The sequence below is a fragment of the Egretta garzetta genome, unplaced genomic scaffold, assembly GCF_000687185.1.
Source record: "Egretta garzetta isolate BGI_Z169 unplaced genomic scaffold, ASM68718v1 scaffold197, whole genome shotgun sequence".
Taxonomy (NCBI): Eukaryota; Metazoa; Chordata; class Aves; order Pelecaniformes; family Ardeidae; genus Egretta; species Egretta garzetta.
This window is the reverse complement of record NW_009260274.1, coordinates 4,569,244-4,582,622: the sequence shown is the minus strand read 5'-3', so window position 1 is coordinate 4,582,622 and position 13,379 is coordinate 4,569,244.

Below are 13,379 nucleotides of genomic sequence, written 5' to 3'. Positions count from 1 at the left end.
CTGGCCATTGGTGTGTAGCTGTCACGAGAGGCCATGGGAAACTTGACAGAGCCTATGCAGATTTTTTATTTTAAGGCCCACAAATGCATCTTTATATATTTTTTTTTTCTGCCATCAATGACTTCAGACAGACAGCAGGCTCTTGTCCCCTTAGACTATTATTTAGCTGTATGTAATGTTGGAGAGATATCGTGACAAGCCTCGAGCTTCTGGTGGTTGTTTGGTGTTGATAAAAGAGGAGCTTGCTACCGCTAGGATCATCACTGAGGAGCACTGCAGAAACCCAGTGAATGCAGAGCCTGTTCATGGTCTAAAAGTAGGCGCTTCAAGTTGGGAGGAGGTCATTACAGAGACGAGGGAACTTGAAAATGTTTCCTTTGCCCATGAGGGACCTCTTTCCCAGACTCTGCTTTGACTAGACACTCTTCATTAATTTGCTATTTATGTACTCTGTAAATCTCTTTGGACCATAAAGTGGTCTAGAAGGTACCCAGATAGTTTTCTGTAGTAACTTCCCATCCTTTATAGTTCCTCCCAGGTTGAGAAAATCATCATGATTACCTTTCATCATTTTTTTTTTCCTAAGACATGAGAAAAAAATGTGTAAAACATGAATGAACAAAAAGGGTAAAAAACCGATTAATTCACTATTTCTTAACATCCTTCAAGCCACTTAGCAATAGGTTCAAAGAACAGACATCTGGCAGATTGGCTTTAATAGCAGCATTTTCTGTCACAGTTTGCTACAACTCCTCTGCCTTACCTGGAAAGTCTCTGAAATGGACGCATTTCCGAACTGACATCGCAGCAGTCCATGATCACATCCATCGTAGTTTCTGTTTAAATTAATTCCATTCAGGAAATACCATACGCATTATTTCACATATGCTTGGCACTATTTGCCACTAGAAATATGTATTCATGCATTGCTAAATATTTTATAATCAAACAACGTATTATCATAAATAATAGTGGAAAGTAGGTTGTTTCTTCTCCCAGTATTATAATCAGAAACGCTCAGATCATTGTAAGGGTGGATTAATTAGCTCAGCCAAGGCGCTGGGTCCAAGATATTGCCAGGTATTTTTTATCTCAGGATCTTGTTTTCAAGCCTTAAAGGTGATCCGCATTAAGGTTTATGTCCCTGTGTATCTGCTGATGTAGAGAACATACAGACAGAAACACACTCACGTGCACACACGGTCCCATAGGTGCGCACACACGTGAGAACAGCGACACACACACAGCGTAGGCACACAGAGCGTATAGATTTCTACATGAATTTGACATTGATTTCTGGGGTAAACAAATGGTTTTAAGTCTTTACTTGCCCAAAGCTAGATCATAATATTCTGCATTTCAAAGTGCCCAAGTACCTTTAAAGTGATGGCTGCAGAGTCCCTCAAGGCATAAAGCAGATAAAACCTTCTTTTAAAAGTATTTTGCTCACCTTTGTAAAAAAAAGGAACTTGGGGTTTATTGAGTGCAGGAAAGCCTCATTCCCATAGTAACCAATGCACGGCTGATATTGATCAGCGGAGTCAAAGGCAAAACCTACTGACAGGAATAAAGAGCGACTATTTCTTATCCTCATATGTATTCTTCCTGGAGTTCCTGTAGGTAACCGATACCACAGGCGTGGAGCGCTCTCTGGGAGCGGCCGTGCTTTCCGTTGTGTCATTAACACACAACGGGGCTCCTTATCCAGAAGAAATGCTCCGAGGCGTGCCTGATTTTTTCCTAGATCCTGCACTCTTTTCTCTGGCAAAACTCCCTGTGATTCCAGAAGGACTTTCCTTCAGCAAGGTGCATGCAGAATTGGTCCCTTTGTCTTGAAGGAGCATGACCAGCCTTTGAAATCTCTTCACCGCTCTATTTTCTACCTCAAATTAATGAGACCTTATAGGTTTTTAAAGTTCCTCTTCTTTGTTCACCATACTTGTGGCACGTGTGAGATCTGATAAATTAACATTTGCAATCATGCCTGATGTCTCTGTAATGATTTCATTAGGTGTTAAATATGAGGCTTAGCGTCCTTTTTATGTTAAGGCATTCCTTTTTGAACTGCAGAGCTTCACAGAGAAGATCTTTGAAACCAAGAGCTCATGAATTATTAACATCCAGTACAATGCGTATACATACCTTAAATCCTCATCATGATTAGATCATTCCCAGAATTGACAAGTCTATAAAAATGAAGAAAGTGGACCTGTGAGAGCTGTGCAAGGAAAGATATTTTGTAGAACATGATCTCACGTAATAAAGAATAAATTCTCTCAAGTCTGATAGTTTTACAAGGTTTTACATACTCCTAGGCAGGTAATAATCTTCCTTAGTTTTCCTGGACTTGCAAGGAGCTTTAACATTTTTTCCTGACAAAACTGTTAGATAACAACTGAGCCAAAATTAAATAACCCCAAAAGTCTTCCTCTCTAATCCCTTCTGTGCATGCTTAATGTTTCATTCTCCCACTTCAATTATGCCATCTGCATTATGTCTTTCGCTCCCCACTCGAAAAGTTGTTAAAATGAAAAACCTCTTTCCGAGTGTCACAGCTCCATTATGCAGGCCTATACCTGTGCTGGCAGCATGCTCTTCTTCTCACCTCATATTGCCTTTTGCCTGGGAAAGAGATCCCCGCGGTGCATATCAAGCTGGAAACTGAGAGGAAATTAAGCTGGTATGCAGGAGATGGAGTAGGTTGTGCTATGTGAGCAGAGAAGATTCTGGGAAGGCTTTTTAACGTGGTTCTTTGGGCCAAAAAACCATCAGGCTTGAATGGCTGGCGCGAGTCATGTAGGCTGAAATCCTAGCCCTCCTAAAATCAATAGCAGGATTTGACTCTAAATCTGTAATAACTAAGGTAGCCTGGTCTCCACAGCTGCTAGGAACACACCGCTGTCACCAACTCCGAACGCGCATTCAGATGTCAAATTACGGGCACCCATTTTAAACCGTTGGGTTCAGCCCACTTCATTTCCTGTGGTAATCCATCTCCGTGCAAGGTGTCATCGTGACTTTTTCTAAGATCTCAGCTGAGAAGCAGATACGCTAGACATTTTTGAGAGAACATATTGGATTTCCACTGGAATCAATTCTTCAAACTGATAATGAGTAACACTCACCAAGCTTTTGTAAATTCTGGGAAAATTCTTGAGTTTCGGAGGACCTGCTCAGAAAGATTCACTCAGATGAATTTACGATTATTTGAAGAAGGGCGCAGTATATTAATTCAGAAATAATTTAAGAACAAGTTTCAGAAAGATGTTTTAAGTTTGCACCTTTTAAAACCACCAGTGTAGGCAGTAGTTTGGTCCTCTGTTTCGTATCTTTTCATTAAAACCTGTTTTCAGTTTATTTCTAGCTTACAACTGTAACACATAATATGTCAGCCTGACACCCCATATGATTTAGAAAATTTTAGGAAAAACCCCATGCATAATATATATTTATAAACATACATATACTTCAGGTTAAATTGTGCACCAAAATGCAGAACCATTTTTCTCTGACTGACTTACAGAGCTGTACTCTGGAGATGATTTTATGCTTAATTTAAAATGGCTGCAATAGTGAGCAGAGAAAACTGACTGTCGTTTACAGCATTCGCGGTCACCATCTTTCCAACCAAATGCATCATCAGGAGTTTAGTTTTTCAGGATTTCTGGATGTTTTTGAAACCTTGGCTGGATGTTTCCCTTCCATGACATTACCGTGATAGACCCGTTACCGGTTCAGTGGTGATCTGTGCAGAACAGGACCATCTTGAGCATCTGCATGACAGTTGGAAAGGTGCTGAAGAAGGATGTGCTGACACAAAAGACCGTCCTGGGTACCTTCAAGTGACATTATCTTTGAAAGATCCATAGTCATTATAAAGGTCTCCTGGCGCTACTAGGATGAGTTTCTTAGAGGAAAAGAAGTCTCCTGTGTAATCCAGTGCTATCATTTAAAGCTCACTTTGACTTCTGGAGCCCTGAGAAGTTTTAAGTTGGCATGGTTTCATTTGAAGCATCCTACAACAGTAGCTGTCAGCTCCCTCCCTTTTTCAGAATGTTTTGAAAAACCATCAAAATGGTTCTTGCAATTCTAAAAAGTGTTAACTGTGTGATAGGAAGTTAATATTTTACCACAGACATTTCAGAAGTAAAATTACACTAAAACCTAAATATTACTTTTCTGTTATGAAGGTTCTCCATCATATACTGTCAAAACCTGTTTTGCTGCAGAAACAAAAAGAAAGCGTGAAGCTGAATATCCAGAGGAAGGTCCAGATGAACACCAAGAACATAGTTGTTAGAGCATTGGCACTTAGTATAAAATAGCAATCTAGTGGTCTATAATTTCCCAGCAGACACTAAAGGCCTTCCAGCACTCCCAGAGACGCAGCCGATGAAGCACAAATACCACAGACACATCCATCAGAGCCGTGTGGCTGGCACAGCCCCTTATTTCAGCCAAAGGTGGTTTTGCAGAGCCATGCTGGAAATTCTGCAGGGGGGGAAAGAAGGGCGATAGGGGACTCTGGGGACTACTGCTGCCCAGCTCCCCGACTGATCAACTTTGATAGCATAGGACGGGGAGTCGCAGGGTGAGGCATCTTACGAGAGGCAGCATGGGAATCAGACCACATATATTCTGGCTACCAACATTAAGTGGGAGGGAAGCGTCCCTACCCACCAGCAAAGAATTAAGGCCCCAGTGAGAAACAGTGGCTGGACCATTAATGGTTCAAAATTTTTGCTTGTTGGGAGAAAAGTATTTCTCCAAACATCCTTGATGGTTAGGCCATTTATGGCCTCCTTTTTCTTTGCATTCTTCAGGGGTCTTTAGCATCCTACAGCAACTTATCAGCTAGTGGGTTCAACCGGTTGTTTTAGGAAACCTCATAGGAAATAGATTATACAAGATCACAGCAAAGAAAGGCAAATTATTTTCTCTTCTCTCCCATACGCTCTGCTTGAAAGCTAATTTTCGAGTCCATCATTTCATGTGCTTTACGGGAGATTAAAATGAAATTAGTTCAGGAAGGATACTGCTCAAGATCATTTTAAGATTTTCCAAAGCTCACCAGCTTGTTGACCTGTAAACCACCTTTAGCTGGACAGATGGTAAAGTAACAAATTGATCTCAGCCAATAAAAATCTGTCAGAACAATCTGCTGTTAGCAGGTGTCAGATAATTATCTCAATGAATAGATAAGCAAAGTAATAAGCAAATTAGAAGCTTCCATTGTAAATAACAGGAGGAATTTTATTTATTTATTGCAGCCAGATCCTTGATCATTTGCTAAAAAAAAAAAAAAGCCCACCCAGTATCATAGGAAAATGAGTGAAAAGTTGAACAGGTTATAGGTGGTGTTGCATACACTAAGTTTTTTGGGTTTCAGCACTATGATTCCTCTATACCATTTCAAGTTTCTGAAAAAAAAACCCAACTCGGCTGAGATGTGGCAGAAGTCCATGTCTGAGCAGTTGTATGATATATCGTTCTAGTCGCAGTTATTTTTTATATGAACATGCTGTCAGGAACCTATTTGCAAACCTGGACCTCACTGCCCTGGGCACGGTAATAAAAAGATGGTCCCTGTCCCAAAACTCTCACCCTGAAATACGAGACAGGAAAACATAAATTGGGTGTCGGCGGGCCAAAGAGAAAAGTGCCGTGCTTAGAAAGGCAGACTCGGAGAACATTGCAACAGGATTGCGGATAGACACAGGCGAGACAGTATTCCACCGCCAAGGCCAGAGCATAGGATCCACTATTAAGAAAGGCTACGAACAAATAGGATATGGAGAAGGTTTGGTAGGAGTTGGTGATTCCGGTTTGGTTGGGGCTGATTTTCCACCCACGACCTGCTTGGGCTATGCCTACCTCCTGCGGCTAGCTGGGAGCAGTGTGGTGTGGGTACAGTTTGAGAGAGGGTGGAGAAGAAATTTGGGAATGTTTGCATTGGAATTTTGGAATATTTAGCATCTTTGGAAGGTGTAGGGTTGTTTTATTATAAGCAAAAAAACCCAACCAACCTCAAACTCCTGGATGGTTTCTCTGGGACCTGGAGGCCAGGGCAGGAGGAATGTGGTTCCTCTGCAGCTCCTGCTGTGTGGAGCGTGTGCTGGAGGCAAATAATGACCCGGGATGCCGGCTTCCCGCATCCAGAGCCACGTGCGCAGCTTGCAGCCTGTGCACACCCAAACTCTGCTGTAAGAGCTCTTAATTGATCTGTGATATCCAAATGTGAATTTCTGCTGCCTTACAGATATTGAGAGGAGACTAGAATTTTAAATATTTGTCTTAATTACACTCATTAGTGAGGTTAACTTCTTGGACACACTCCTGCAAGAGAAGTTTGGTGGTAGCATAACTTGTATTCCTGAGTTCTGCGAAGAGAAAAGGCCAGATTCACTCCTCTTCTTGTTTTTTTTTTTGCTGGCGTTACACTATGCATAAACACAGAGCGTTAAATCTTTGCTTCTGCAGCGATGACCCCCAAGGACTGCTGGGTTTCAGGGTGGGAGAAGCCTTTCAGAGAGGGGAGCTGAAGTTGTCTACCCCATGATAACATGCTGCACGTCGTGAGCAGAGCCAGCAGGGAACGGCTTCCAGGGGCATCAGCAGTCGCTGTTACCATAATTTATCCTGGCAGGTAACTTTTTAAAACAATATAAGACACCAGACTTTCATGTAGAACTTATTGCTGAACAAGAGATGAAAGTCTCGGAAATCAAAGCTGCAAAGAGTATTTCAGATCAAACCCCAACTTAAATGCTGCTGTGAGTTTACCTTTCAGTTATGTGTTTTATCTGACTTTGCAAGCGTGTACTCACCCAGAACTGCACTGTGCCTGTGCCTCAGGTTTTGTTGGCTCCTTGGCCTTCCCTGAGGATTTGGTTTGCTTTCTCAGGGTTGGGTCAGGACCAGAAATGCACCTTTTTGTGAGCAAGCAGGGGCTAAGTCAGGATGAGCCCCTTCTGCAGGCTCCCCAGCCCCAGCAGGGACAGGGTAAGTGGTGGACAGCATGGATGTTGTGCTGGCTGTACCCAAAGGACATTTAACAAGAAGCATGGAGGGGCAGATTATGGCTCTTTCTGGCATTTTGTAAAAGGGTAGGGAAGGAGGAGGCTTCCCCATCAGCCTTTACACCCCCAGAGAGAGGATTTGCTGTTGCCTGTTGAGCGCAGGAAGATGTGGCCGAGTGTATATGATGCCTATACACGAGGGAAAGTACATTTTCTGCATGCAATGCAGAGATTTGCTACCCACCCCAGCCTCCCCCTGCTCACCATGGAGTATCTCCTTCCACACTGTGCAGACTTCAGCTGGAGGTTTTAACTGCATGAGAATTATCCTACGTAAATGAGAATTAATTACTCGATTAGCTCGGGCATTTAGTTCTTATTACTCATGATCCTGCAAGGCAAGATCGTAAGGACTGGCGCTTCCGCCGGAACCCAAGCGGCCAGGGTTCAGGTGGCCGTGGGAAATTTAGATTTGAATGTTCTGGTTTCCCAAGGGTTAACCTCTCAAAACGAATGCTAAATTCAACACACTTTGTCTTTTTCCTGTACTAAATACAAGCCTATATCCACTTAGACACTTAATTTCCCCCGGTTTCGAGAGGGGGTTAGAAATTTATCCTACCTCAATATTTTTGAATATCCTACTAGCGGCTGGGGCTTCCAAGGGGATCATGTATCTTGATGTCTTCTTTACAGAGAGCTCCCAGGGCCAGACTTTACAAAAGTATCAGTAACGAGAGCCATCACGTCTTGGCATTTTTCATGCTGGCAAGCTACTTTTCAAGGCACAGTTTTCTGGGTAAATGAAAAAAATTTTTTGACCCCTGCAAAAAAAAAAAAAAAAAAAAAAAAAAAAGAAAAGAGATCAGAACAGTTGCTTAAAAATAATATTTGGAGAGCCACAACTGGGGATAGGCACGCTTTTGTTTCACTATTGAGCCTGTTTCTTCTTTCTCAAAAGACAAGAAGAGTAATTCAGAAATAAGTACTTTATACAGCCTAGTTTTAAGATGTGGATCTGGCCCATGCCTTGTAATAGAAATGCTTTATCTGAAGAGTTGGACCATTTTATCCCCATAATTTCTAGTCTCAAAGGACAAAGATTTTCACAGCTCCTAATTGACAACTTTTTGTAAACAAAAATCAAGCTGTAACTTATTTTATTGACTATCCCTTTAGTGTTTGGCATAATCTGTCTGTGACTCCCATATTTTTTTTTTTTTTTTTTTCTGAACTGAGTTCTTAGGTAAGGTCACTTCAGAAAAAACAGTAACAAAAATTGACACGCAAAATCAAAATATTCCGATGTGTGTTTCTATTTAGTCAGGGCAATGCCATCTCACAAGCAATTCCAAAATAACGCTTAAACAAAAAGTTCAAAGCTCCTTTCAACTCGCTGCAGATTTTACTACATATTCTTAATAAACCCTCTTCATCTGCTACTGTTGAAATGTAAGCTTTCAAGCAATGTAAACCTAGCAAAAGCCTTTATGTTTTTTTTACTGCCTTCTTTCCTTACCAACGCTGCTATTATCACATGGTGTGGTCCACATGATAAGCCATTCATTAAAGCATCACCTACTGTTTTTTTCCTCCTCAGTACCAGCTAGAACATGATCTGTCTCCGCAGGAAGACATTGGACCTCTGACCTCTTTTGTAGCTATTCCAGGCAAATATAATAAACAGAGTTCACTGAGTTTGTGTAAATCTCTGATTATGTTTACTCTGAAATCCAAGTGTTCATCTCAGGCAGAAAAATTAAGGCTGATTTTCAAATATTATGTACAAACTCTAGCTACTAAGCATTCCATAATGAGCACTTTGGCAATTTAAAGCAAATTAGCGTTCCCACTAGGCAGAGAAGATATACAGTATAGTCAAGTAAAGATTGTATGTTGTTTGATGAAAAATAGGCATGCAGAAAACCATGATACAGACTTCTGGCTCCAGATGAATTAGGAGATCGTGTGTTAGTGTACTTCATTACTGAAACTTTACATCATTTCTCACTTCTGAAAGCTTACTTTCAGTTTGCTAATGATTTCTGCTGTAGTTTGAGTAAACATCACCCCAGAAGAACCACCTGTTGTGGCAATGCATGCCCTTCTGCTGTGATAACGGATGGAATATTTAGGATATTGAAATGCAAACAGGTAATTGAGCTATTGGTGAATCTTCCTGACGCAGTGATATTCAGCTCTGTTTGGGTGATCTGGCAATCCTTATTTGAAGAAACCTGGTGGAAAACATGGAAAATGCCAAATTTCATGAAGTAGGAACTGCTACATGATGGATCTCTGCTGAGACCAGAACATCTCTCAGTACAAAGCAGTGCATTACATCCTTTCAGGTGACAATATTTCATAGAGACATCATTGGGGGGAATGAGGGAAGAGATCCGTGCCATTAATCTCAGCAGCAACTAGGTGTTCAGCTCAGCCCAGTCAAACACATGGGGTCTGAATTCATCTTTTGAAAAGGAAAAGTGACTTGTATTTGTGCTTGTGAATCCAGAAACGGGCCGGAAATGGGTAGTGCTGATGAGAAGGTTGGCACCTGACCTGTTTTATGTAATGAAAACCTACAGAGGTGGAATATTTCTCAATTCCATGTTACCGTTTCTGGACTTACTACCTTAAACTTACCTCATTTAGGGTATAATTCTTTGCAGTTTGGGCAGGAGGCTTAGATCTAATGGCTACAAGGGAATTATGTTGCCTTACAGAAAAAAAAAATTTAAAAAAGGTCTGATCTACAAATGCTGTTCTGTCTGTAAGGTGGAAGAAAAAAACAAAAGAAAATAAAAAGAGCCCAAATGAGTGAGGTGTCTGGAAGGAAACAACAGACCTCCTTATGCATTCTGTAAGAGCACTGAAGTTAGAGATCTAACTTCTCTTGGTTATTATTTTTACCTAGGAAAATATGCTTTCTCTTGAAAGTCAGTGAAGCTGAATGTGTAAAAAATATAAAATTACCATTTTTTGCTTTGGAAAAAGAAATTTGGAACATTCTGAAAATGTTACTGGAATAGTAATCTTTACAGGCAGATTTTAAGTTTTACATTCCTGTTTTATTTGAATAGGACTCACAGAACAGTTTGCTTCTGCCATTATCTTACATGGTAACAGAGTAAGATTTTTAAAATGTTACCTCTCCTTTCATCCTGGCTAAAACCCCATCCTCACTAGTGAGTAAAACTTCAATTTAGCAGCTTCTTCTCTAAGTTCTGAAATTCCCATTTAGTTTGATTTAATTTCTCCGGTCCTCTTCCTTCAAGGGTGGCTAAACACGCAGAATATCCAAATTCACGCAATTCATTGTTTTCTCTTTCCCAGTGGGATTACTCTTCAGTATTACTGATTTAAAGTTTGAAGGGGCTTTATCAAATTTACTTTAGAAAAGCTGAACATAAAAGTGTGAGCCTAGAACCTGAGCAAAAGAACCTGATGGAATGAGCTGATTTAATTTCCTTGAATTTTGAGAAGAAATATCAGTCAGAATTTTGTCGGGGTTCAAGTCCTTTGTGCTGCAGAACGCCAGGAGAAAAGAGGAAAAATGGGATTTGAACAGTTTTGTGTTGCATATAGGGGAACTAGCTGATTTCCTAAAATACTGTGGTAAGCAAAATGAGTTATCATTACCTCCTGAAGTAATTTCAAAAGGTTTGGGCTTTTTTGGTTGGGGGGGTGGGGTGGGGTGGGGTGTGGTTTTTTGGTTTTGGGTTTTTTTTGCATAGCTCAGCTAAAGTTTTTTGAAATTTCCACAGAGCATTGCTTAGAAAAGAAGATGAATCAATTATTCATTGCAGAGATAGAACCAGAGTCTGCTTCTGTCCCCTTTAAAGAGTTTATTCAGTAGAGGGGTGAGCCCCGTAATAGTGTTATTTTGTGTGAGTATGGGTGGGAGAAGCTGAATCATTATTAATTGCAAATTGATCGGTTGCTTTGTTTTATGAATTATTCATGAACAGATCCAAACTTCTGTGAATATATTCAGTATTCACCTAACAGTTGGGATGAACAACTTTCAGAAACTAGTGATTGACAGTGAACCTTCTGGTACACTATTTAAACAATATTGATTCATGGGCATGCTAATATATTTGTCTTTATCGTAAAACTCTACCAGACCCTATCAGTTGGCAAATGCACATAAGTAGCTGGTTGTGTGACCTCCCCGCCCTGGATAAAACACATTGTACTGCATCTTACTGTAACATCTGCCCTTAAAAATTGTACTGAAGTTCATAAAGATGATAACGGTTGACCAAGTCAGCACCTCCCATACAATTCATACCTATACTTTGCCATACTGGGGATGGCAAAATTGCCCTCTTTTTGTCCTGCTGTACAACAGGAGCATTAAACACTAAATTACTCGGTTTCTGCTTTTCAGACTTTTCAGATCTTTGTGTACTTTACAAACACTCTTCCCTTCATTAGGAAATAGCAATTCAGTCAGCGTGGAGAGCTCACTAACTTACTCCAGGAATGAAACGTTGACTCAAACTGGCATCTACTACGGTGGCTAGCTGTAAGGCGATTTTTGTTGCTAAATTTAATTTTGCAGAACTTTATGGAGGTCTTCCATGTTGGTTTTTTATTTTTCAGCCCACCACCTTCCAGATCCTAATACTGATTCAGAAAAAATAAGTGGAAAAAAAAGTGAAAAAGTGAATCAGAGTCCCCAAACTCAGGAAACACCCCAACCCTTGGTGTTGTCTCCTGCCATGCTGGAATTGATGTCAGAGCTATGGACAGCAAACATCCACAGAAAATGTGAATTACAACACAAAAGGGAGGTTACGACAAGCAGGCTGCTACTTTTCCCTAAAAGAGATGAAAACAAAAACCCCAGCAACTGGACCCTACCTCTACACAGAGCTCATAACTGCCTGAGGCCCCAATAGCTATTTCTTTTGTGGAAAGACCACGTGAATTGTAAGAACCCAGGATGTGGCTCTGAGAACGTGGTCAAACACTTCAGAGTGGACTAAGGTGTCATGTGCTACCCCAACATGGTGAAAAACCTGCTCCTGCTCTGCTCGCTGGAATGACTTGCTGCGTATGCAGCTTTAAACCTGCCTTTTGTTTCCCAGATAATTACAAAAATAATGAATAGTGTTTAATAACGTTGATTGAATAGGATGTTCTACCTACATGTTACAAATTAGGAATATATTAAAGGGAAAACAGCCTGAGGGTTTGAGGCAATTTGCTTATGAATATATGACTTCTCCTTCAGCTTATGAATTTCACAGTGCTCTTCAGCCTTCTCACTGTGTGAGCCCATTAATTTGCTGTCTGTCACGAATTTGACATCTGATGGAGGGACATGAGTGGGAAGCTTTGACAGAGCAGCTGAAGCCTATAAAAAAGCAAACGCCTCTAATGCAGAAGGGGTACTTGCCACCAGTGTGGTCACTGTCCTGCAGGAGCCCTCTGCCCAAAAGCTTCAGGTGGACGTGCGGCAAGAGAGCAGTGGCGGAGACCATTTGCCGAGAAGTGGCCTGTAATGAAAGCATTACTGCTACTCTTCCAGAGATAAGGCAACCGAGAAGGTTACAAGATAAAAGCATCGCGTGGGTAACATGCAGAGCAAGGCCAGCCCCGAGAAGGGTAGTGAGGACACAGAAGGGCACCGTGTTCAGAAATTTGTTTTCTATAAATGAACTAAATACTCTTCTGCATTTTAAGAGGAAAATGAACATGCATACAAAGTTCCTTGACTAAGCCTGTATTTCCTCACTTTACTCTTAAAATTTAATTGAAATGTTTATCCCTGCTCCTCTCAAAAAAATCAAGGCTTTCCCAGTGAGGTGGATCCCGGAGAAGACCAAGCCTATGCAAATGGGAGCTTGAGGGAGACACTGTAATTTTTCTTGCACGGTTTCTGGATTGTGCAGCCCCAAGGAGGCTGTTAGTCCCCGGGCATGCAAATTTAAGCTTTTTTTAAAAATATTATTCTTATTTTCCATGTCCATCTGCAAATATTACCTCATAGCAATAGGGAAGATAACCTGTTTTCTATCGGTAACCCATTTTGATGCACTGGGTGTCTCAGGCAGTTTCCATTAGGTGCAGACAGGGAAGTGGGGGTTGCCAGGTGAAGGGGGCAAACCAGGAACTGGTGTTGCAAAGCCTTGGAAAGAACTGTGCTCCACAAAATCATGTAAAACATAAGTAATATATTTTAACGTGGAGAGATAGAAAAGGTGAAATCATGTAAAAGCTTCTAACGGCCTTGGAGTTCTCAACTTTGCAATTTTGGAGAGGCAACAAGCTCCAGCCAGGGGCTGTTGGGGACGCAGCAGTGGGGTCACTGAAAACCTGCGATTGGCAATGACCAAGCAAGCAGCA